This window comes from Papio anubis, chromosome 4, assembly GCF_008728515.1.
Source record: "Papio anubis isolate 15944 chromosome 4, Panubis1.0, whole genome shotgun sequence".
In the NCBI taxonomy this organism is placed as follows: domain Eukaryota; kingdom Metazoa; phylum Chordata; class Mammalia; order Primates; family Cercopithecidae; genus Papio; species Papio anubis.
The window spans coordinates 27,444,897-27,471,348 of NC_044979.1; the positions used below are offsets into that span (position 1 = coordinate 27,444,897).

General features: G+C 44.7%; 2 long non-coding RNA genes across 7 annotated transcripts in view; one reads left to right on the plus strand and one right to left on the minus strand.

The window, feature by feature from the left end:
• Positions 1–7,460, minus strand: part of LOC103883245 — a 73,475-nt gene extending 66,015 nt beyond the window's left edge. For both annotated transcript variants that reach the window (XR_645410.4, XR_645411.4), the window contains exon 1: positions 7,378–7,460. This is a non-coding gene — a long non-coding RNA (uncharacterized LOC103883245). The remainder of the gene's footprint in view (positions 1–7,377) is intronic.
• The window catches only part of LOC103883247, a 167,351-nt gene continuing 148,313 nt past the window's right edge, over positions 7,415–26,452 (plus strand). Inside the window, exons 1-2 of one of the 5 annotated variants that reach the window (XR_004183423.1) lie at positions 7,415–7,837; positions 8,768–9,850. This is a non-coding gene — a long non-coding RNA (uncharacterized LOC103883247). Of the gene's footprint in view, positions 7,838–7,983; positions 9,851–23,954; positions 25,237–26,452 lie in introns of those variants that run through there. The other 4 variants (XR_004183426.1, XR_004183425.1, XR_004183424.1 and 1 more) reach the window with 4 other exon arrangements.

Genomic DNA, 26,452 nt, shown 5'->3' on the forward strand with positions numbered 1-26,452 from the left:
GTTTTCTAAGACAGAGTCTTGCTCTGTCACCCAGGCTGGAGTGTAGTGGCGCAATCTCGGCTCACTGCAATCTCTGCCTCCTGGGTTCAAGTGAATCTCCTGCCTCAGCCTCCCGAGTAGTTGGGATTACAGGTATGAACCAACACGCCCAGCTAATTTTTTGTATTTTAGTAGAGATGACATTTCACCATGTTGGTCAGGATGGTCTCGATCTTCTGACCTCGTGATCCGCCCACGTTGGCCTCCCAAAGTGCTGGGATTACAGGCGTGAGCCACTGTGCCCAGCCTCTTTCACTTGTTTAATTCTATCATAATTTATTTAACCACTTCTCTATTGATGGCTGTTTTCAGTCTTTAACTACTACTATAAATCGTGCTTCAGTGTAGGTCCTAGAAGAGTCATCCTTCAATATCTGTGTGAGTATATCTATTGGATAAATATATGACAGTAGAATTGCCAGGGTAAAGGCTTTGTACATTTAAAATGTTGCCAGATTGCCCTCCATAGAAGTGATACCACCTTTCACTCCCATTGGCAGTATAAGAAAGTGCCTGCTTCCCAGCCTGGCCAGCCAAGTATATTATTAAAGTTTTTTATTTTTGTCAACTTGACAGTAAAAAATAGATGTCACTGCAGTTGTGATGTGCATGCCTTTTATTATTACACATTTTCAGATACATTTGTATTTCTTTGACTACAATCTATTTGTCATACCCTTGCCCAATTTTCCAGAGTTTTAAAGGTTTTTTTTTATGGATTTGTAGGAGTACTCTGATTTCTTCTTAAATAGTTTAATTTCCAGGTTCTATCAGATATCCTGGTATCTTTTCAAAGTAATGATTTAGTCAATTTTTAAATTCTAATAATAAGTAATCATCAAGGGCTAACTCCATTACAAGGGAGTCCACATGTAGAATGCATGAATTGATTTGCAGAAGTCTTGAATTCCTGAAAATAATTTCACAAGACTGCCTTATGCCTATACCTATTCCGTTTCATTTCATTTTCCTAATAGCCTTGTGAGGCATATAGTATTATTAACCACAAAGTGAGGCTCAGAGAATGTAAACATCCAGGATCACACAGCTAGTAACTCTTCCACTTCCAGAATCTTAAAAACCTAGTAATCATTGCCACTAGCCATTCCAGTTGCACTAAGACTCTGATTCTTGATGCCTCCAATTTCTAATAAATGGTTGTTTTTCTCCTTTTCCTACTACAAACATCCAATGAATATATATGTGTGTGTGTGTGTATATATATATATATTTTTTTTTTGACTTATTTATTTTTGAGACAGAGTCTCGCTCTGTTGCCCAGGCTGGAGTGCAGTGGTGAGATCTCAGCTCACTGCAAGCTCTGCCTCCCAGGTTCACGCCATTCTCCTGACTCAGCCTCCTGAGTAGCTGGGACTACAGGCACCCAACACTATGCCCAGCTAATTTTTTTTATTTTTAGTGAAGACGGGGTTTCACCATGTTAGCCAGGTTGGTCTCGATCTCCTGACCTCGTGATCTGCCCGCCTTGGCATCCCAAAGTGCTGGGATTACAGGCATTAGCCACCGCGCCTGGCCCTAATGAATATTTTTTAAGTGCCTGACATGCCAGTAATCTTCATAAGGTTTGCATTTTAGAGGAGTTCTCAACCATACATGATAAAAACAAATAGTAATAAAGTTCCACTACTACTACAAAAAAATACGTAGGATAGTTGGAAACGTGGAGAGAGAAGGACATTTCAGGTGGAGTGATCAGGGAGGACTTCTTTGAGGCGGTGACATATAAGCAAAGATCAGAATGACCAAAAAAATATTCCAGGAAAAGGAAGTATATGGGGTAAATCGTACAATACAAGAGCAAATTCAACACGTTTGAGGAAGATAAATAAGGCTGGTGTCACTGCAGTGGTGGAGAGTGGTGGGAGATGAGGTTGAAGAGGTGGTCAGGGATGCTGTACAGGGCTCCATAGGCCCTGTATGGAGGAGGAGTCTGGACTTTATCACAAGTGCCATCAGCAGACATGGAGGGATTCTAAGATGAGAAATCACATGATCTGATTTATGTCTTAACACTTATGATTTATGAAACTCTAACTGTGCTGTGGAGAATGAGGACAAGAGCAGAAGCAGGAAAACCATTTAGAAAGCTATTACAAGAGCACAGAAGAGGGATGATGGTGGTTTGTATTAGAGTGGTAGCGGTGGAGATTGAAAGAGACATTTTGGAAATGTTTTGGAGGTAAAGTTAACTTGAATTCTGAGGATTGTGAAAACGGAGGAAAAGAGAAGAATCAAGAATATCTACATGCTTTTTGTGTTGAGTAATTGGTGGATGGTAATGCCATTTAATTTGAAGGCTGAGAGAATAAAGAATTCTACTAGGATAGTATTTCCTTCTTTCCTTGCGCCGCCTTAAGCTTGCAGACCATGGATTGCACCAATCTCTTTCCAATACTTTTATTTTATTTTCTTCCCCTACTTGCCCTTTAGTCCTTCTTATATAAAAGAACTTCATCTATCTGCATCCTCTACTGTCATCCTGTCTTCAACTCACTGCAGTTTCGCTACTAACCCCATTTTACTAATAAACTCCTTCTTGCCAAACACACCAATGACCTCCTTATTACTAAATCAAAAAACTTTTCAGTACTCTTCTTCTTTTCTTTTCTTTTCTTGAGACAGAGTCTTGCTCTGTTGCCCAGGCTGGAGTGCAGTTGTGTAATTTCAGCTCACCACAACCTCTGCCTCCTGGGTTCAAGAGATTCTTGTGTCTCAGCCTCCTGAATGGCTGGGACTACAGGTGTGTGCCACTACACCCGGCTAATTTTAGTAGAGACAGGATTTTGCCATATTGGCCAGGCTGGTCTGGAACTCCTAACCTCAGGTGATTCGCTCACCTCGGCCTCCCAAAGAGCTGGGATTACAGGCGTGAGCCTCCGCAGCTGGCCACAATCCTCTTTTTCTTGATCTTTCACTGGCATTTAATACTGCTGATATTTCCTCCCCTGGCTTCTCTGAAACTACTTGTTCCTAGTCCTCCTACCTCTTGGGATATTTTTCCCCTGTGTTTTTTCTTTCCTCACTTTTTAAATTCAGTGTTTTCATTGGGTTCCAAAGTAGATCCTCTTCTTTCCTTTCTCTATGCCTTCTCTTGGAGATTTCATCTACTTCCATGAACTATTCCTTATTCTGATGACTCCAGCATAGATCTCTCTCCTGAGTTCTAGACTTCCCCGTTCAATTATGTAGTAGACAGCTTCACTTTGATATTCTATGGACACTTCAACTCAACATGTTGAAAACTAAACTAATTACCTTTACTCCACAACCTGCTTTTCCTCCTGAGGTCCCTATCTTGGACCTCAGGATATATCTGCAGGATATAATGGGAGCAGATTTACGGTTTATGAAAATGGAAGGATACCACTGATGGAGGATACCATCAATAATCAAATTCTGTTGGTACTATGTCCTTAATATATCTTGAACCCTTTCAATTCTTCCTTTCTCCATTTCCATTCTTGCTACCTTAGTTTAGACATCCATCATTATTTCGTTCTTATAATGTGATATGGTTTGGCTCTGTGTCCCATCTCAAACTGTAATCCCCACGTGCTGAGGGAGGGACCTGGTGGGAAGTGACTGGATCGTGGGGGAAGTTCCCCCCATGCTGTTCTCATGATAGTGAGGGAGTGCTCATGAGATCTGATGGTTTTAAAAGTGGCAGTTTCCCCTGCAAGCTCTCTCTCTCCTGCCGCCTTGTGAAGAAGGTGCCTGCTTCCCTTTCGCCTTCCACCATGACTGTAAGTTTCCCTCGGCCGGAGCACAGAGGCATGATCTCCTCCCATTGCAACCTCCGCTTCTCCGGTTCAAGTCATCCTCCTGAGGAGCTGGGACTACAGGTGTGTGCCACCAGGCCTGGCTATTTTTTTGTGTGTGTTTGTGTTTTTGTAGAGACAGGGTTTCACCATGTTGCCCAGGCTGGTCTCCAACTATTGAGCTCAAGCAATCTGCCCACCTCAACCTCCCAAACTGCTGGAATTACAGTAGTGTGCCACTGCACCCAGCTGAGAGATCTTTCTAAAATGAACATCTGATCAGTTCACTATGCCCCTTAAAATTTATCAGTGGTTCTCCAACAGCCTTAGAATAAGTTCAGACTTTTTAGGATGACATACTCGACCATGCTAATCTTCCTGGATTTCTCCTTCAGGACTTCTGCCACGGATTTATACAATGTATTTATTTAGAACCTACTTGCCAGGCTCTGTTTTTCACCCTCAACTCTCTGGGCACAGCTTTTTCCCTAAGGTCTTTACACATAGTACTTTCTTTGCTTGGAATATCTTTCTCTGTAACCTGCCCACTTGTCTGGCTTACTTCTACTTATCCTTCAGAACTCATCTCAATATTCACCTTGTGTGGTTAAAGACCCTATGTGTGGTCAGGGTTAGGCACCCTTATAAGCTCCCCTGTTGATATCACCTCACTGTTGCCTCATCAACTGCATATTCATCTTTGTTCTCATGATACTATAATGTCCTTCAAAGCGGAAACTGTGTCTTATTCATCTTTGTATTCCCAGCACCCAGCACAATACCTGACACAGCGCAAGCACTCAATAATGAATAAAGTGGCAGAGTTGGGTTTCAAAGTCAGGTCTTTTCTCTGTGGCACAAATCTCACATTTCTTCATGCCACTTCTCAATACTGTGAATCTGAAAAATTCTAAGAGCTGAGCAAGGTCTATTTTTGCCTAGCACTAATTAAAACACAGGCAAATAGATTATTATTAGTTCCATGAGGATTCAGTTTATATTTCTGTATACCCCTTCCTCCATCATTCCACCACTTGGATCATCAGAGTACTTAGGATTACCTATATCTAAAATGACTGAAAGGCTAGGCATGGTTGAGTGCACCTGTAGCCGCAGTTACTCAGGAGGCTGAGGTGGGAGGCTTGCTTGAGCCCAGGAGTTGGAGGTCAGCCTGGGTAACACAGTGAGAGGTTGTTGTAATAAATAAATAAGTAGACTGAAAGAACTTTCTCTATACTTTTATATCCTTTTGTAACTCTTATCCTGCTGCTTCCATAATACCACTGAGGCAGGGAGAGAGTAAGTACATGGGGAGTAAGGTAAATTTTATTTTTCTGTCAACAGACACTAAAAATGGATACATCAATAGAAAATCATTTCCCATCATTTCCCTCAAGGTTCCTATGGATAGATACTAAAGGTTCAGTGCTAAAATTTAACATTGCAAAATCCAGCTAAAATTGAAATTTTTATGTAGTGAGTTCAATCTCATCACAGAAGTTTGTAAATGGGAGGAGCCTTAGAAATCCTTTAGTCCAGCACTTTCATTTAAGTTTCCACAAAGAAACTGACATAAGACCTATAATGGCTCACTCAAGGTCATCCAGGCTATTGATGCCATTATACATCTTTTTCAAAGGGCTTTATTTTCCATCTAAACAAATTGTCTACATCAGAATCCACCTATTTACATAGGGCTTATCTTTCTGATATTGCCTTTGCAATATCCTTGTTATAAAGAGGAAGGAACTGAAAACAAAACAAAACAAGGTTGTCTTGTCCAGGGACGTAGGGGAATTGGTAAAAGAGACAATTAGTACACAAAGTGATGGGGTTTCCTATTTGTAGTGCAGCCTTGTAATCACACTGTGTTCTCTGAATGCCACAATGCTAACCCAAGCTTACTTGTCCTTCCTGGGCCTGGATTCCATTCAATTCTATGCCTTATTTAGTCTAAATGATTTCCCCAGCTTCAACGTGTATTTATTTATTTATTTATTTATTTATGCGTTTCATTTTAGAAGTATACTTAAATCTACTCTTTACTCGAGTGTGTCTTAGTTCTAGTGCTGAGGAATGAAGATTTTGGGTAAAAGAAATCGAGATGATTTTTTTTTCTAGGCTTTACATTTCAAGGATGGTTTCTCAAATGGCAACTGGCAGTCTGCTCCTCAAATGATGACGTTTTCCACGGGAATTAGAATTTAATTGGAATAATTTGTTTTCAACGGGAAGCAAAGATTTCTTTCCAAGAGGATCAGTTTGATAATGTTTTACCAGCTAGTGCTACAAGACCAAATATAAACCAGTTCTGAGAAACAGGAAGTGAACTGACTGGTCTAGTCTGAGTGTCCCTGGCAGTGACGCAAATACAGAAATCAAATTAGGAAAACAAGATATGTGGGTGTGAGGCAATCGATAATCCAGGATGCTACAACATAAGCAAGAACGCCTTTAACCCGATGCCGTTCATTTTAATAACACCCTGAGCAGTTTGATTTCCATGGAACACGCTGGTGATTAGAGAGCAGCAGGAGCTTGGGTTCCCTAGCAACAGCATGTGCTTTTGAGACAGTCATTAGCCTTTCAGTTAATCCCATCAACCCCTTACCTCTAAATGTATGACTGACATTAAAAAAATGATGTTTTAGAAAGTGCTTTGAAATTTCCAGGAGTGCAATGGAAGGGAATAATCATAATTAAAAAGTTGTCTGGAGAACTACAGTCCAGTGAAGGAAGTAATGTTCCTACATGCCCAGCCTGTCCGTAAACTTCCCTGCTCTCAGTTGTAGGTTCTGAATTCCCGTGGCAAAGGGCAAGGGAGGTGAAATTGTTCAGAGTTTCAGGCAGTCTTCTCACCCAACGTGAGTAGTATTGCAATGTCTGTCGGAATCATGGCTCTGAAGATGAGGAGAGGAGCGGGGTGGGCAGTTTGTGTGGTGAGGAGTCTGGCCGCAGGTAGACTGGGAGGGAATGTCACACACAGTTTTCTTTCTCCTTTAAGCCGAATGAGGTACTCTGGTCAAAGGAACTTGGGGAAGGAGGATGGTGAGGGGAATGAAGTAGTTCTTCCTATTGATTATTTTATTGCACCAGAGGCTGTTTGTCCAAGGCCACTGGCCAAGAGCATTATTTTCGTGGCTAAAGTGAGGTTGGGCAGGTTTCCCATCCCTTTCGCTAGTTTTAAACAAGACAACCCAGAAAGCGCAGCAAGGCTCTGGGAATACGATGTGGGTTGGCTTTTCCTACTCAGCTGCACCTTAAAGCGCCAGGCCATTGGGCTTGATACTTCTCAAACCCTGAATCATTGCCTCCAGCTCTGCCCTGGGTTCAGGATGCACCACTCCACCCTCTGTGTAGCTTGGGTCAACTTCGGGGCGTCACTCGAATAGTAATTATTGCTGCGTTTGGCTGGACATCCTTATTACGGCCTGGGTCCCTCTCAGCTGGACACCGGGCTCCTTAGTTTGGCTGGGATGACTCCAGTACTTCCCGCCGCCCCACCTTACCCCCCTACGCGCTCCCTTCCCAAGGCGACCACCTGCACCGCCCCACTTACCATCTGCCCCGCGGGGAGGGCCCCCCCGGGCTAGCGGAGCCCTCCCTGCTCCCAGGCGGCTTTGGAGGAGCTCGGTGTTTGCCTCCAGCCCTTCGCTACCGGAGGATCAGGTTCCTCCCCTCCTCCCCCTCCAGCTCCGGCCGCCGCCGCCTCCTTCTTGCATGACACAGCAGAACCGCAGCTGCTGCAGCAATTCCAAGCCATCCGCCCAGGAAGCGCCGCAACCGGGACTCGGGAGGGGTGGAGGGGGCGAGGCAGGGGCCACGGCCCCGGGGGATCCTCGGCCCCACTGTGCACCACACACTCCTTTCCCAGCCCAGGGGCACGCGAACAAAATGAGGCTCAAGCTGACCAGGCCGAGCTGGAGGAACGCTGGGGCTTGGCAGCAGAAGGGATGGGACCAGAGCGAAGGGTGAGGAGGAGACCCCAGTGAGGGCCCGGACATTTCAGGTAAAGAGAGGTAAGAAGAGGCCCAGACGTCAAGGGCCAGACTGTGAAGGTGAATAGAGGTCAAAGAGAGGTAAGGAGGTAGAGTTGCAGAGAAGAGAGGCCAAGCTGGGAAGGGCGTGGGGTTGGGGGCAGCTGCAGGGGAGGATGGGGGTATAGTCTTTGGGGAGGCCTGAGCTGAGCGCCCAGGCAGAAAAGGGGCTGAGTTGGGAGGCAAGGACTGTAGGAGGAAAGGGATGAAAGAATTAGGCATGAGGTAGGAAGGTAAAACTTGGGAGAGATATTATAGAATTAGAAGGGTTGGAATGGAGCTCATTCATCATGGCTGATGAGGTAAACTGATGAGGTGGAGAGAGAGTGTCAAGGCAAGGCCAAAAGAAAAGATCTTCCATCCCACTCTTCAGTTTCTTGCGAAGTTTTTTCTTGATTCCGCCAATCCAAACAGTTTCCCTTATAAAATGGAAACGCATGAACTAAAAAACCCAGAAATAGCTATCTGGCTTAGATTTACAGGATAAAATCTCCGTGTCTGCAAAAACTTTAAGGCAGAAATTTGGGATTTATGGTACAAACCCTTAAAGGGACTGTGAGTCAGTAATACCCACAGCACTCAACATTGTGAGTTTCCACACATCCCTGGACTTAAGTAAGTCTTTCCAAGTGTTTGTTAATGCTAGAAATGATGAAAAAATTAGTGGCTCAAAAATATTAAAGTGCACATGCTTTTTGCTTTCTCTATGTATACACAGATACATATATGTATACTTTCTAGCGACTAGCAAGTATGGTATGGCTAGGGATAATTATGTTTTTCTGATTATTTTGTTTCCCATCAAACACCCCACGAATTTTACAGCAGACCGCCTTCTTGTCACCATTTGAAAGAATGTGGTCAGAAAAGTAATGCAAAAACTGCCACTTTGGTTTTGTCTGTACCTTCCAGGTCATATCTCCGTACCTCACTTCCTGACACAAACAAGTTTTCACTGTTGTCAGCAACAAAGCCCTAATATAGCTGCGGAAGAGAAAAACTGCATTGCATTTTGCCTCCTGCAAGCATCATCAACAGTTACTGGAGGAATGTAATTCCAGAAAGCTTGAAAGCCGTGGTGATGGTAATTATGTATCAAATGCCTGGTTCTATTTCTGTTATTATTGTTTTGTCATTTCTGTTCTCCCAGCGATCTGACTGAACTTGCAGAGGGACAAATCCGGTTTTTCTTTTTGACTTTTGTCAAACTGAATCAGGCCTGATACAAAACTCATTGCTCGCCGAGGAAACAAAGTAGGAGCCATGAAATGTCATTTTAACAGAGCGTGGGTTTGGTGACTGTAGGAAAGGATTTGAGGACGCTCCTTCTGTTCGGCTTCCTATGTCATGAGCACAGACTCCACGCACGCACAGACACCACGGCTCCCGGATGCTGTGGCTCCCCGATCTGGGCTCCTGCAGCGCCAGAAGCCCCTCCGGGATGCTGCGAGGGGCTCCCGGTGGGTGGAGGTACGGACGCCGCTGCGGCCGCCGCCGCCAGTCCTGCTGCTGTTGTTGCTGCTGCAGTCACGTGGGAGCCCCTTTAAGTTTCCATAGAGAGGCCTCTCTGGTGTCACATGATGGACATGATATAATGAAACAACATTGTGGAGAGGAAAGCATTAGGGGAGCCCACGGCTACAAAAACAAGTGAGTGAGAAGAGGTGGGAGGAAGAGAAACTACGCCACCTCCCCTGCAGCCGAGCGCACGCAGCAGCCTGGCGTGACAAGTGGGCGACGCCGGGGGGCAGGGAGCCGGGGTCCTCGGCCCTGGCCGGGGACCCCACCGCCCACCGCGCGGAGAACAACTTTTAGCCGGCAGCCCAGGCCAGCGCGGCACCTGTCTCCTGAGTCTCCACCGCTCCTCCCCATCCATCCCAGGGAAATTCTCAAGAATACTCTCTACAAATCTACGTGCGCATCGTTTTCCCCTCTCGTCGCGCCCGGGAGGAAGGAACGAGGCAAGGAGCTAAGCAGCGTGCGTTCAGCCCTGGGGTAAGTTCGTCGGGTGGGCGAGCCAGTCCCGCAGGACTTTGGGATGGGAATTTTGCTCTCCTTTGCGATCTCACGGCGTGAAAAAGGCGTCCCCTCCGCTCCTGGCGGGGCTGATCGGCTGGCTAGTCAGTTTCCCCTTAGCACGCCCCGTGCGCCCACCCTCGCTCGGCCCGGGGCCCCCTCGCCGCCCCCCGGAAAGGGTCTGCGGTTCCTGGCCAGGACCTTCGGAAGGCGAGCGGGGGAAGGTAGGGCTGTCGCGGGAACCCGGCTTGTGGGAGCGATTTCGCCATGTTTGTGTTGCTAAGAGCACTTTTTCCCCTTTGCTGTGGCTTGATGCCACATGGCTCCTCTGGAGCTGCCGCCGGGCTGAGAGAGTGTGTGTGTGTGTTTTTTTTTCAATGTCCGCATTCCAGCTAATGTTGCGCAGATAAAATTCAAACTTGAGGTAAACAGAAGAAGAGGAGGAGGAGGAGGAGGAGGAGGGGAGGGGGGAGGGGGGAGGGAGGGGGAACTGTTTCCATTTCGAGATCCCACCTCTTCCCTCCGCGCAGCCCAACATCCCGAACCTAGAGACAACTCTCGCCTTTCTCCCACGTCCCCCACCTTTGCTGTCAACAAGAAATAAGGCCGGGGGGGTGGGGGTTGGAGTTGGGGGGTGGCATGCTTATTAATTAGAAAGGACACGGTGTCTCGGTTCTCCACTGGAATCAGCAACTCCCTGGAACTCGGGCCTCTGGCCCCGTCCCTCTTTTCTCCGGCAGGGACGCAGGATGCCTTGGTGCACTCTGGAGACGGGGACGGGAGGCTGCAGCGCGCCTGGGTGGGGCGAGGGGTGCCGGTCCCCTCACGCCCTCTGACTTTAGGATATCAGACAGTGTCTCTTCAACCCCACCCCGGGCGCAGGTTTCCAGAAGGTGGGGTGGGTGGGGCCCCCGATTACCTAGCAGGTGTGTGGGGTGGGCATTGCTATTCGGTAAGTCTGTTGCATGGGGTAGGATGACGTGGGAAGCTTAAAAGCTTTAAAGCCAGCCCAAAGGTAGAGCTGCGTCTGCTGTTTTTTGTTTGTTTGTTTGTTTTTTCCTGTGTGTGTGGCAAATTAGGGAGAAAAATCAAGACGTTCCCCCCACTCCTCCCTCGGTGTAAACGTCTGCTCCAGCTCGCAGCCCGCTGCTGGGTGAGTGGCGACGATCAAGGCGAGGGTGAGCTTCGTCACGGGGAAAGCTGGAGGCTCCTGACAGCTCGTAGCCGTCCTCCCCGCGCCCCGCCCTAGGCGGAAGGTGTGGGTTGGGTGGTCCGAAGAGGGTGACGTCCGAGGTGGGGTGGGCACAGGCTCGGGATCCCTCGCAGAGCTAGGGGCCGCAGCCCCGGTCGCCGGGGAGTGCCGTGGCAGGAAGGCGGCGGCCACGTGAGGGGTCTGCGGAAGCGCCGGAGCTGAAAGCCGGGGGCGAAGTGCGTAGCAGAGTCGTGACGGGGGTGACACGCAGCAGCCGGGGGCGGCAGGCCGCCGGAGCCGGGCGCCTCCCACGCAGGGCCGGCGTTCCCCGCCGCGGGTGGGTGCGCACTAGCCGGCCCTCTCCCGGGAGACCGTTTCCGGGAGCGGGCGCGGGCGGGGCGGGGCGGGGCAGGGGAGGCCGGCCTGGTGGTGAAGCAGGGTGGCGCTCTCTGCCCTCCCGCCCCCGGCCTGCCGGGGCGCGCGGCCGGCGGCGGCCGGAGTGGCGGAGGCGCGGTCGCGGCGCCGGGCAGCGGGGGCGCGCCCGTTCTCTGCCGCCCCCGCGCGCGCCCGCCGCCGCCCGGCCGGCCTCACCGCCGTTTGTTTGATGGAGCCAGGTACGCTGGCATCCGAGTCACGTGCCAGGGGCGGGATGGGGCCGGGGCGCGGGAGGCGAGGGCTCGGTGACGTGGGCCGGAGGGGCCGGCGCCCGAGGGGGCCGCAGAGGGCGCGCGCGAGGGGGCGTGTGACCCCCGATGGAGCCGTGTCTAGCGGGTGGCCCGGCGCTGGGTGAGGGGTTTGGCGCTTGTCGGCGAGCAGTGCTAGGTTCATCGTCGCAGCGCTTCGGGGAGCCTTGTCCAGGCGGGAGGGCTACCTGCGCTGCTGGACTCAAAACTTGGATCTTACAGGTGGTGTGTACATCTCTGTGGACGTGTAGACACTTCTGTGTGCTCCTGAAGGACGGCTGCGCGTTATAACCAACTGGAGTGCTTTAAAAAGAGTTCTAACGCCCAACCCAATCCCAGACCAATTGGACCCACATCCAAATAGGGCCTGGACGGTGTATTTTTAACCCCCACTTCCCCGTAAGTGATTTTGGTGCAGAGTGCGAATTTATACAAGTAACCAGCTTGATGGAATAGCTACTTGTGAAATCATACCTATTTAGGGACAAAATAGTAAGAACAGCTAAAATAGCTAACACATATTGATCTGTCACTCAGTGGGGTCTCTGTGTCAGATACTGCGGCTCCCCATACATGGATCTACTCGTAAAAGTACTGTTACCCCTATTTTACAGTTGGAGGAGTGAAAGCTCGGAGTTAAATCAGGGAGGAAGACTGTACCTAGGACCTAGAGAGGTCGAGTTCAGAACCCTTACTTTCAACAGACACGTATGCCTCGTGGAAAACGTCCCTTTGCCTAAGGGCCCTATGTTTGTGTGAATAGTAGTACTTATGTTCGCCTAAGGGCCAGCTGGTTTATGTGGGTACATTTCTACTGTTAAGATTTTTGTTTGAAAAGCTTTGCTTGTATAAGGGAGGAAAATCATTTGGAGATTCTTTAAGGCCTGTAGGCGACTTTTTCCAGAAGTTTATTGTGGATTAAGGAGAGAGGGGATCTCCGTAATTTGAAGTGAATAGGTTCTCTGGAAGTTTTTTGTTCTGTTTTTGAGACTTGAGCATTTGTATAATATGAAGGGGAGAGTCCAGAAGAGGCAAATATTTTCCAAGTATTTGCATGAGCAACCACAAGAGTGTTTTAGGTTGCTGGATGCGATACAGTTGTGGTGTGGTCACAGCTGGATGTACCCAGAGGTGCAGTGTGGTACAGAGTAGCAGAAGTTCTGCCATTAGCATTTTGGATTTAAAAAAAAAAAAAAAAAGACTGGTCTGGAGTACAGAAACTTTGCTGTTACATCTCCTTTCTCCTCTTAATTTGTTTCATTTGTCTCCTGGTCAGATAAACTGTTGGTGGGACGTTTAGATGTGGGAGTAGTCTATTTCATTAGTGTTTTCTGTACAGAGATTCCAAAGAAAACTCATAGTAAACAGAGGTTTCTCCCTGAAAACAAATGATACTAGCTACAGTGTATTTGTGACCAATATGTATTAAGAGTACCGCGTCACAAAGAACTTTATATTCCTGTTGATTGCTGTCAAATATTGTTAACCTCTATGGCAGGCATGGGTATATTATTTAACAAATTTTAGGGATTGGTTTTCGTATTACTTGCAGTTTTGGTGAAGAAGGCTTACAGACCTGCTCAGGCAGACATGACTGGAACGTGAGTATCTGTGGTCTGGTGTGGAAATAGCTCTGTAGCCCCATCTCCCTCCTCCCATTGTCCACCCCCATCCTCCTAACCATGAAACACATTTTTCACCAGCATTGCCAAACCACTTGGGGTTCCTGTGCACGGCTCTGCTTAGTTTGCTCTTCTGCTTCTTGGATACCTCCTTCAGGAAATGTTCCCTGATTTCTCCTCAGAAACCATTGAAAAAATACCCTCCCTGCGTCATCTCTGCATTGTATATATGCTTGTCTTACTGCGTTATATCACAGCATATCTCATTGTGTTTGTTACATATTGAACACCACTACTAAATTGGGCTCTTCAGAGGTGTGGGAATGGTGACTTGTTTATCTGCACATCACTGGCACACAGTGAGCACTTAAGTTTATTGCATTGGTCGCAATTAAATTTACTTCCATTTAAGTTGCATTATCTGTGTCGGTGTTTTCCTGAACCACTCATCTTCATTCTGAACTGTCCTCACCTCCTTCTCTGCTACTAGCTACCAGGCTAAAAACACAGCTGCAAGCACCCCAAGACAAAACTTACACAGAAAGTACACAATACTAGTAACACATTATCAAAGAAATAGGAAGGGGCAAAATATCAGTTTTTCACTTGTTTGTGAATTTCATCCTTCACCAACAAAGGAATTTGTGAATTCCTTTGGCCGATTGGACGGTGTGAATTTTCTTGATTACTAATATATGCTGGAAGAGATGCCCAAGGTTGTTTTTACTTTTCGACTTACTTGGGAAGGAAGTACTACGTTACCAGTGGACGTGCTTTGATGTGCCATAACAGAGCACAGGTGCTTCATCACGTTTCATTGTTGTAATTTTCAGATTATTACAGAGGTATTTGTAGAGCAGCACTGTCCCATAGAGCTTTTGGAGAGGATGGAAATGATTTATAAATCTGTGTTATCCAGTGTAGTAGCCACTAACCACTTGTGGCTATTGAGCACATTAAGTGTGACTGACGAACTGAATTTCTTTTCTTTCTTTTTTTTTTTTTTTTTTTTTTTGAGACAGGGCATTGTTCTGTCGCCAAGGCTGGAATGCAGTGGTGCTATCTTGGCCCACTGCAACCTCTGCTTCCCAGGCTGAAGCGATCCTCCCACTGCGGCCCTCCCAAGTAGCTGGGATTACAGGGACCTGCCACCATGCCTGGCTAATTTCTGTGTTTTTAGTGGAGACGGGGTTTCGCCATGTTGCCCAGGCTGGTTCTGAACTCAAGCAATCTACCTGCCTCAGCCTCCCAAAGTGCTGGGATTACAGGCGTGAGCCCCTGTGCCTGGCCAGAATTGAATTTCTACTTGATAAATGTAAATAGCTGCTAGTGGCTACTGTATTGGATGGCACAGTTACAGAGGATATGTTTGTGTTTAAATCCTGTAATTGACAGATCATCATTTAGGCTAAGGTATTCTGCCTTTAAAAGTCTGCAGTCATCTTCTAGGTCTTAACACCATGCTTCCCCTTCATAGATTATAAGGTGCTTAGTGGGTGATATTTTTGGCCTATGTGGGGCCTTCATATTATGGAGCATTCGTGTGTTCTGTGGCTTTCCATGTAGTGCATGTGGTCTCCCTTTTTCAGGAGCAGAATGGAGTGATTATTAGTAATTATGATTATGAGTAATTATTTACAAATGAATGTGAGCCCTTGGCGTATACACTAAATGAAAGTCCTATGAGTTGAATCAGTACTTTTCTGAGATGCATTGTGAGGGGAAGGAACTGTGCTTGTCTTGCTGACCATTGTTATCTCCAAGGCCTAATATGCTGTTTAGCACCTGTCAGTGCTCATAAATATATGTTGAATGAATGAATGTTCAATTAACTTGAGCCTTCCAGTTTAGCTTCAGAGGCTGTATCATGGAGCTGAGAAGAGAAGTAACCAGTAACTACACCACTGGCTTTATAGTTCTTCTAAGGAATGCAGTCTCTCCGGGGGTACTATTGTTAGCTCTGTGACTCTGATTTCTTTCTGCTAAGATATGTAGCAGGAATTGTTACACTTATTTGATGACAGATTGAAAAATAAAGTCACAAGAAGATTTGGTGCTCAGGTCATACAGAGAGAGTTGGAAGTATAAATCAAATTGAAGTAGTTGTTTCTGTTGCATTGTGCACTCATCCATGGTAATTTTTTTTTTTTTTTCTTTTTTTGAGATGGAGTCTCTCTGTCACCTAGAGTAGAGTGCAGTGGCACGATCTCAGCTCATTGCAGTCTCTGCCTCCCAGATTCAAGAGATTATCCTGCTTCAGCATCCCCAGTAGCTGAGATTACAGGTGTGTGCCACCACGCCCGGCTACTTTTTGTATTTTCAGTAGAGATGGGGTTTCACGATGTTGATCAGGCTGGTCTCGAACTCCTGGCCTCAGGTGATCCGCCTACCTCGGCCTCCCAAAGTGCTGGGATTACAGGTGTGAGCCACGGCACCTGGCCCGTGATAACTTCTTCAGAGGAAATAAAATAAAATAAAATCATGCACTGAACTATGTTAGAAAGTTTGGGTTATAAAATCAAAGTTTGTTTGGTAATTGTATATGTTAATGGAGTCTGAAAAAAGGACTGGAAATATTATCTCTAGTGTGGCATGACATTGACAAAACACCTTAACCATGACAAACAGGAATGGAAACATTTCTTTCTTCAGCTTCCAAATCTCATGTATTCTATGACTTTTTTTCTATGGTAATCCTAGCACCCGAGTTACAAGCTTGTCAAACAGGATGTTTAAAATGTAAACAGAAACTTGTTTAATTGTGTAGATAACCCCTACTAGGCTTTGAAATGTATATATAGAATGAGAGCCCTAAGACCAAAAATTGTTGATTTTGTTTCATGTAGTAGATCCTATATTGGGGGTTGTATTGTAGCCATATATTTGGTTTAGTACCTTTAAGAGGTGATACACATAGTCTGCTGTCTATACTATGCATCAGACTTAACCTACTTTGTGCTGCTATGTGTGTTTGGATTTTAGGCCCGTCTTCATCCACAACAGCTTGTTCCTAGGATAAATGTTGTCTTCCTATCATTCTGCCACTACATGTTCCACAAATGAAAAGTAATGTTATCATTGAGTAAGTCAAACACAATTGGAAATACAAATCTGTTGTCTTAAAAAAAAAAAGTCATAGAATACATTCCAAGATAAAATGGGAAGACTTATCTTTTAAGCAATTCCTAGTCCTTTAGTCCTTACTTCTCAAATACCTTTGCTGTGAACCTTTTGGGTGGGGCAAAAAAAATAAAAGCCCCCGAACCGAAAACAAAATTATCAACCACGTGTTCCGTCAATTCCTGCTGTTGCCCTTGAAACCAAACCAAAACACGAGCATAACAAGACAAAACCCACGACTGCTAATAGCAACAAAAGCTAACCCAACCAACCACACAGAAAGAGACTGTGAGATTTGAGTTGTCATTTTTGTAGCGAGGTCACATGTGAAGTCTTTTTTATTTAAAAAAATCTGTATTTATCTTTTTCAAGATGGGATCTGGAGTGCAGTGGCATAATCGCAGCTTACTGCAGCCTCAACCTTCTGGCCTCAAGCGGTCTTCTCACTTCAGCCTCCCGAGGTGCTGCTACTACAGGCGCATGCTACCATGCCCGGCAAATTTGTGGGTTTTTTTTGTTGTTGTTGTTTGTAGAGACAGTGTTTTGCCATGTTGCCCTGGTGTGTCTTGAACTCCTAGGCTCAAGGGACCCACCCCCTCGGCCTCCCAAAGTGTTGGTTTACAGGCATGAGCCACTGCGCTCAGCCAAGTCTTCTTTTTTAGGTATTAAATATAAATTACTCATGACAAAAATACTTGCCTGTATCTGAGTAGATGGTAATGATATTAGAATTAATGCTACAAAAGATCAGGATATATTTTTGCCTAGAAGATCCTATGGGACTACTTGGATTCAGGTATATAGTTTAAGAATCATTTTGAAGGTCACTGACTTGTTCGAGTTTGAGAATGTTACTGACTTCACTTCTTTCTCATCGATGGAGTGGTTGGATTGAACCTGTGGTTCTCAAACTTTGGTGTGTATCAGAATCACTGAAGAACACACTTGACTGGGCCGCACCCCAGAGTTTCTGACTCAGTAGGTCTAGGGTGGGCCCACTAATGTATGTTTCTTACAAGTTTCCAGGTAATGCTGACGTTGCTGGTCAGAGGGCCAAACTTTGAGAACCATTGGGATAGACAGTATCTTCTAAAGTTCTGTGATTCTTTTTTTTTTTTTTTGGCCGGTTCTTCCCACCCCCATCACTTTTAGCAGTGATCACTGCTTGATTTCTAAAGGATTATGTCATTTAAAAATTGCTCTATGGCAGACTGAGTTGTAAAAGTTTAAAATGGATTAAATTAATTTTATTTAGAATTTCTTGAGAACTCCATATATTTTCCAAAAATATTGGGTCTGTTAAAACTCAGATTGGGTGTTCCTACTTAGCTAAAGTAGAAATCCCCAGTTAAAATATATTAAAGTATTTCTGATGTTATTAAATGACAAAACTATTTGCTACTCCTTAAACCTAAATGTTGTATTAAATCTAACCAAATGCCTTTTATTTATTTAGAAGTGGTCTCACTCTGTCACCCAGGCTGGAGTGTAGTGGTACAATCATAGCTCATTGCAGTCTCAACCTCCTGAGCTCAAGTGATCCTCCCACCTCAACCTCCTGAGTAGCTGGGACTGCAGATTTGTGCCACCACACCCAGCTAAATGAAAAATATATTTTTTTCTAGAGATGGGATCTTGTCTTGTTGCACAGGCTGGTCTTGAACTCCTGGGTTCAAACCATCCTCCCACCCCTACCCTCCCAAAGTGCTGGGATTACAGGAATGAACTACTGTGCCTGACCAATTTATTTTTAGAAATGGAGTCTTGCTAGATTGCCTAGATTGCCCTTGAACTCCTAGGCTCAAGTAATGCCCCCACCTCAGCCTTCTGAATAGCTGGGACTACAGTGCATGACACTGCATGTGGTCTTCTCTTAATATGCAGCTACAGAGTATAATGCAGCACATTATATAGTTGTGGACTCTCTAGATAAAATGATTTTCGTGAGACATAGTTTTTTCTAGACAAAACTCCATGGATTTGGGTCCATAATAGACTGTGACAGCATTAACTTGGACATCCCCTGAAGATAACAGCCTCATGGAAGAATCAGGGTTGCAGGAAGGAAATGTCCATCAGGGGCATGGATGAGTACGTTAGGACACAGTCATTCCTGATTTTGATGACCTTGGAGAATAGTGGTGGCTCTGTAGTTTCTAAATGAGGGCACTGTGGGGCTGGAATCTGGTAGGAAAGGGGGTGGGGTTACTAGGAGACTTGTCTTCAAGCAGTGCTTGCATAGCAAGCACACCGTTCTTACTTAGAGTGTATGTTTATGGGGAGGGAAGGTCTTGGGGAGGCATTTGGTAGAGATTCCAGGGCATTCAAAGAGGACAGATGGTGCTCTGGAAGCATTCCATGTTAAACCAGACTCCAGGTGCCGAGAATCAGATGGACTCAAGGTCTTAGTTGAATCGAAGTGAGGTTTGACAGTATATTCTAATACGATTGAATTTATTGGAGAGGAAAGAAAAGTTAAAACTTTGAGGAAAATGTATATAACTTGACCTGAAAGCAGAGAAATAGAAGAAATTGGTGAGCAGGGAATGGGAAGACAAAAATGGAATGTTGTAAGTTTTTAAATGTCCTAAACTTTTAAAAGACATATCAACTATGTCAAGACTAGTCAGTAGCACAGGGTTCTTTGTTAGAAAATAACAAATGAGTAAGTTTTCCTTTTTGTTTCTGGTGAACACTTTGCAATATCGCTAGGTGCTATTATTTGACTCATATCAAATGCCTTTCCAAAATTATGTCCAGAATTCGTGCAGTGCTTACATTTTTAGATTGCTTTATGATCGTTACCTTGTTTAAATCAAGTTTCTGGAAGGCACACATGACGCTTATTACTAGGCGTGCTTCATGGATTAGGAAACAAATCATTTGTATAGTGCAGACCACGAAGCTGGGCTGAGACCGTGAGACTTCTCTGCTTTTCACACTACCAGTTTTAGTTTTATCTTGAAATTGTATGTTGTCCCCCTGCTTTTATAAAAGGATTGAACCTTAAAATCTTAAGAGTTGATTTGGCATATGAGTAATTGATTTGAGACTGTGTTTCACGGACGCAGCTTTAGATTTTGACCACCTCTTTCTCTTTAAAAAGAGCTACGTGTGATTTGCTACCCAGATCTGTACTCATTTCTTGACTCAAATACGTATCTGTGACATAATCTTCGTAATTAAATCTGTGAAACTGTTTTGAATCCTTCAGACTTGACAGTGTGAGGCTGGGGTTGGCAGTCTGCTTAACAAGATGCTGGGACCACTTCTGAATTGGTGAATCAGGGAGCTGCTGTGTGATCGCCTCCCCAGGCTTTCCTGGAGTTTGTCTCTGCCACTTCCTCAAGCCCTTCAAAAAGGCTCCTGTACTTTAGAGAGTCAGGATGTTAATGACAGTTCTTTTTTCTTGTACTTGATAAGACTAGTGCTTAAGTGGCAGTGTCTGCCTTTGCCTTCTCCCATCTCTTTGTGCTCCTTTCTTCCAACTTCTCATGTTTCTGTTTCCCGCACAGCCAGGTGTCCAGCATCCCATGCTGACTTGTGGTTGGCCAGAACCCCCCTCGTGGATTTCCTCCACATTTTCCTCTTCCTCCTTAAGTGGGAAGTTCTCTTTCTGGTGGCTGTGACTGGTCTTATGTAGTTTGTTGGAAAAAGTATTGCGGTAGAGTAGTATTTGATACTGTGCTGCACCTCCAGGAGTGTCCAATCTTTTGACTTCCCTGGGCCACACGGGAAGAAGAACTGTCTTGGGACACACATAAAATACACGAAAACTATCAATAGCTGATGAGCTACAAAAAAAAAAAAAAAAAAAAAAATGCAAAAAAAAAATTGCAAAAACAATCTCATAGTGTTTTAAGAAAGTTTGTGAATTTGTGTTGAGCGCATTCAGAGCTGTCCTGGGCCACGTCTTGGACAAGCTTGCTTACAATATTTCCACTGGATTTCTAGTGCCAACTAGCTATGGAACCCTGCGAGAGATTTGAGTCTCTGCTCATCTGAAATGAGAGGTTGGATGGAGAAAGGTTTTTCCAGCCCTGAAATGCTGTGATTGAGATTATTCATACGGTGGTATGGTTGTAGATCCTCCCAGGAAACTCCAGCATTTGAAAGGTACCCAGTAATCAAGACTGGTCTCTGTAGGGGTGATACCTTTGAGTCCCCAGGTAAAACGATCTTGGACTCCTTAAATTAGACTGCCTGCCGTGTGGCTGGCCCTCTTCTTCAGGAGTTAGGGATGGGTCAGGAGGGCACCCTTCTCTTTTTTTTGTGCTATCTACGTTAGAAGACCTGAATCTTGAACCTGGATTACACTTTGGAAAAGTTGCTGACACAGGTGTGAAATACTCTGCTGCTTTTCATCTCCACGAAGGAGGCAGTCACCTTCTAAGGTCATTCTTTCGGTGATGGTATTTAAACCGCTAGGGGAGTTTCTGGGAACCTGCTTCATACCTCTGTCAATTCTTGTACAACTCATAAAAAAATGCCACTTCAGATCTTTCTCTTGCAAAATTGTGTGTGGCTTGTGACCATAAGTGCTAGTGTCCTATTTCTAGGGACATTTTTGTTAGTACTGAATCTTTTTGTTATGTTCACCAAGCTACTTATCTGTCCATTGTCAAGGCCACTGACAGTTGTTTTGCTGTCTGCTTTTGTATTGATGTATCATGCATTCATTGCACATATTGTTTATTTTTAAAACTCTGTGTTTATCTTTTTTGTTTATGTTTCCAGAGAGATTAGTTACTGCTATGCTAAGAACATTTATTTAATCCTTTGTCCTTAGTGTCATTCATATTCCTTTAGCTATTCCTAGTTTTTAGCTGTTTAGAATTTTGTAAGACCTACTTTTTATAGGCTCAGTTCCAAAATAATTTGTGGTGACTCTTCTATTTTTAGCATGTATTGCCTGAAAATTCAGGTATTTAATAGCAAATGAAAATTTTTTTTTTAATGCCGTTTATTTTGGATTTTATCTTTGAAATCTGTAGTTTGTTTTATGCCTCTTAGCTTACAAAAAGTTACTCTGCTTACACGTCTCTTATTTTTATGGAAAAAGATATAAAATCCCCCTTTACTCCTCTTTTTAAAGGATTTTAAATTGAGATTCTTTCTGCTGCTAATTTAGTTCTCCTGAAAAAGAAACATAGGGGTTTGTTCTTTGCCATATATCTTTGTTACTACCTGACAAGCAGTTTGGAGCAAGGATTTTATAGGCTTAATCAGTACCCTGTTTAGTCGTTTCATATCATCTGCAGAATGTTTTTGAGATACATGTTTTTTAAAAATAAAATATTATTTGGGATTCTAAACAACAGAAATACCCAAACAACAGAATTGCTCTAAAGTTTTAAAAGTGATCATGTGTGTGAGAAATCATGCCTTGCAATAACCGAAGAACATTTGCTCTTCTGTGGGAAACAGTGGCAGCACGTCCTGGCTCATTCTGTGTCTGAGTGGTCCAGCCTCTTACCCCAGAAAGCCGTCAGCATTGTGGAGGGAGACCACAGTGGCTCCCGAGAGTCCATTGGCAATGCATGCATTCTGACTGCATTTATTGTTGTTTTTGGAGAGTAACGGTTGTTTTAAAGCACTGAACTGTGATTGCATAAATACTCATCTTACTTCCTAAAACGTGTTTTTTGATCATCATGCTCTTTTGGAGTAAGAACTGTAAGCTCTGGTAAGATTACTCCTCAGGAACATGTTGGGTCTTGGACATTGCAGGTCAGTCATGTAGGGCAGCGGTCCCCAAACTTTTTGGCACCAGGGACTGGTTTGTGAAAGATAATTTTTCCACGGATGGCTGGGGTGGGGGATGGTTTCAGGATGATTCAAGCACATTCCATTTATTGTGCACTTTATTTCTATTATTATTACATTGTCATGTATAATGAAGTAATTATACAACTCACCATAATGTAGTATCAGTGGGAGACCTGAGCTTGTTTTCCTGCAACTAGATGGTCCCATCTGGGAATGATGGGAGACAGTGACACGTCATCAGGCATTAGACTCTCATAAGGAGCCCACAGCCTAGATCCCTCACATGCGCAGTTCACAGTAGGGTTGGTGCACCTATGAGAATTCAGTGCCGCTGCTGATCTGACAGGAGGCAGAGCTCAGGAGGTAATGTGGGTGATGGGGTGCGGCTGTAAATACAGATGTAGCTTTACTGGCTAGTTCACCGCACACCTCCTGCTGCGTGGCCCAGTTCCTAACAGGTCATGGACCAGTACCTGTCTGTAGCCCGGGACTTGGGGACCCCTGACCTAGAGTATTCTGGACTGTAGACTCTTGTGTTCCTTTTCATGCATTGGAATCTTCCTAGTCTTCAACAGGGAGTCTAGGAGCAGGCACAAGGAAACATGTCCCCTCTGGGTAAACTTTCTGTCCAAAATTAAAACAAACAAAAAACCGGAATACGTCTGGAATCTATCTGAGCGTTTTGTGGATGCCGGCCCACCCTGGCCCTGGCATATCAGCAAGCCAGTTGTGGACCATTCTTTTCCTCCCTATTTATTGTCTTTTTTTCCTGAGTTCTTTACTCACTCAGTTTCCTCCCTTTTTTGTCTTTTTTGGTTCCTTTCCATTTCTTCTCTTCTTTTTCCTTTTACTTTCTTCCGTTCCTCATACGGATAGCCTAGTAAACATCCTACACTTACCGTAGGCATTTTTTTTTCTTTTTTTAGCCTGATTAATAGCAGTCCAAAACTAAAGACAAATTTTACTCTGATATTATAGTCTGTAAAATCGCATGCTGGTGCGAATTATTTATTTGTTTGCTTATTTATTTTTTTGAGATGGAGTTTCACTCTTGTTGCCCAGGCTGGAATGCAGTAGGACAATCTTGGCTCACTGCAACCTTCACCTCCTGGGTTCAAGCAGTTCTTCTGCCTCAGCCTCCCAAGTAGCTGGTATTACAGGTATGCACCACCACACCCAGCTAGTTTTATATTTTTAGTAGAGATGGGGTTTCACCATGTTGGCCAGGCTGGTCTCGAACTCCTGACCTCAGGTGATCCACCTGCCTTGGCCTCCCAAAGTGCTGGGATTACAGGCATGAGCCACCGTGCTTGGCCTGGAGTTTCACTCTTGTTGCCCAGGCTGGAATGCAGTGGGGTAATCTTGGTTCACTGCAACCTCTACCTCCTGGGTTCAAGCAGTTCTCCTGCCTCAGTCTCCCAAGTAGCTGGTATTACAGGCATGCACTACCATACCTGGCTAATTTTATATTTTTAGTAGAGATGGGGTTTCACCATGTTGGCCAGGCTGGTGTCTTGAACTTCTAACCTCAGGTGATCCATCCACCTCAGCCTCTCATAGTGCTGGGATTACAGGTGTGAGCCACTGTGCCTGGCCCAGAGTTTCACTCTTGTTGCCCAGGCTGGAATGCAGTGGGATGATCTCAGTTCACTGCAACTTCCACCTCCTGGGTTCAAGCAGTTCTCCTGCCTCAGTCTCCCAAGCAGCTGGTATTACAGGCATGCACCACCACACCGGGCTAATTTTATATTTTTAGCAGAGACGGGGTTTCACCAAGTTGGCCAGGCTGGTCTCTTGAACTTCTAATCTCAGGTCGTCCACTCACGTCGGCCTCCCAAATTGCTGGCATGACAGGCGTGAGCCACTGTGCCCAGCCAGTGCTAATTATTTCTGAGGAGTTTAACATGTTTATGTAGCATATTTCAGGTTGAATGAAAAAGATATGTGAAATGTATCACTTCCCCAGCTTTTTTTGATATTTAAATAGGCGTTCAAATAGGTTTCAGATTGGTGTTTAGACTTTCAAATTTAAATAGGCATTCAAATAGGTTTCAGATTGAAGTTTAAAGAGCAGTTTGCCTAAGTTTTGGTAATAAATAACTATATAGAATTTCAGGATCCTTTCTACATACGGAGATTTTTGGTAAACAAAGATATTGTTTGGGTTAAAGTAGTATTTTTAAATTTCTTAAACTATAGCAGAGTTTGGTATGTAAAAAAAAGTAGTAGAGTGAAATTTGTGTTAAATAGCAGCTGACCTATGCCACTCTCAAGGAGCACCGTGTATTCCAGCTGTAAGGGCCTTCAGAGCTCATTGAGTTCAATCTTCTCATTTTATAAATGAGACAATTTACTTAAACTTACACACCTGGTTCACAGTATGGATGACCACAGTTAGGTCTTCCACCTCCCTGTCCACTGTACTTTTTGGGCAGAAAGATAAGGTTAGGAAATTTAGAAGTGAAGTGGACAGAATGAGCATGAGAAGACCACTGTATTTGAGTTCTCAAGCAAGCTTTGACTTTAACTTCTGAGTTACGAGATGTTGGACTTAGGTGTGTTTAACCTCTTTGGATCCTAATTTTCGGAGGGTTGTATTTTTAGGTCCTTCTGAAGTCCATGACATAATCAGGTGAAAAAAAAATGAAATAGGTTTCAATTCTTCTTATTGTAGGTTTGTGCAATTTCAGTTTAAGTAGATATCCCTATTTTTTAGTAACATTCCTTTTTTTTTCTCGTTAGTGAATCAGCTTTTCATCGTGTGTTGTTGTTAGACACAGGTTGTCTGAGTCAACGTGCTAGTTGCCTCTGTATTCAGATGTCTCTAGCATTGTGTTGATTAACTGAAGTTAACACACTTTAAAAGGCAGGTCTTCCCTGTTTTCAAACTGCAGGAATATCCCGTGGACACGTTACTCAGAAGTACTCTTTTTCAAGTGGTTTACACTTTCTTACAGTCTTCAAGAGTAATTTCATCATGTAAGTAAAATTTAAGGTAATTTTGCTCCTCTAACTTCTAGAGCTGCTTTATTTATGGTCGTGGAGCAGGTTTTTTCATTCTTAGTAAGATAATCTGGCATTGTTTGTGGCAGAGAGAAGACAGTTCTAACAATGTGGAAGGATGGGAAAGATGAGATGAGTTTAAAGTGCTGAAGGAAAGCTGAAAGACTGGAGGTGTTTTTAAGAAGACTGCCAGTGAGCTTTGAGACCTTTTCCCCATTGCCTAGCAGTAGTTCCCAAATTGTTTTAAAAACCCATTCTAGGCTGGGTGTGGTGGCTCATGCCTGTAATCCCAGCACTTGGGAAGGCTGAGGCAGGAAGATTGCTTGAGTCCAGGAATTTGAGACTAGCCTGGGCGACATAGTGAGACTTTGTCTTTACCCAGGTGTGGTGATGTGTGCCTGTGATCCCAGATACTCAGGAAGTTGAGGCAGGAGGATTACTTGGGCTTGGGAGGCCGGGGCTGCAGTGAGCTGTGATCATGCCACTGCACTCTAGTCTGGGTGACAGAGTAAGACCCCATCTCAAAACAAAACAACAAACCATTCTTTCAGTGAACACTTTTTAAATACCTGTTATGTGCATGGCATGAGTTAGGTGCTGTGGGAATTACAAAAGAATTATTCATCTAGGGCTTTTTGCTGTAGGTGCTTACTTTCTAGCTGAGTTCCCAATACTTAGGCCATGAAATGGTGAAGTGCAGTGAAGGAGTACGCGCAGAGAGTGCTCTAGGTGAGAAGGGAGAAGGGACAACGGTAGGGGAAGACTCCAGGGAGCCATGGAATCTGAGCAATTTGAAGGACCAGTAGTAAAGAATAGCTAAAAAGAACTCATTTTAATTTTCTTTTGGGAGAATGCAAGGGAAGTGGTTGGGCTAGGTTAGGACATAGGCTTGGGAGCTGGGAAAGAACCACTGTATGTTTTAAAGTGTAAACCAAACAGTGGCAGAGGCAGATCTCAATCAGTTTAGAGGTTTATTTTGCCAAGGTTGAGGACGCGCCCCCGAAAAAGAAACACAAGTCACAGTAGGATCTGTGTCTTGTGCTTTTTCCGAAGAGGAATTTGGGAACTTCAATATTTAAAGTGGAAAGAGAAAGCAGGAGGGGAAGGAAAAAAAAAGGAGAGTGGGTAGGCAATGAGGCAAGTGGTTACATTCTTGGGAGGCTCTGATTAGTACTGCTCAGTGAATCTACAT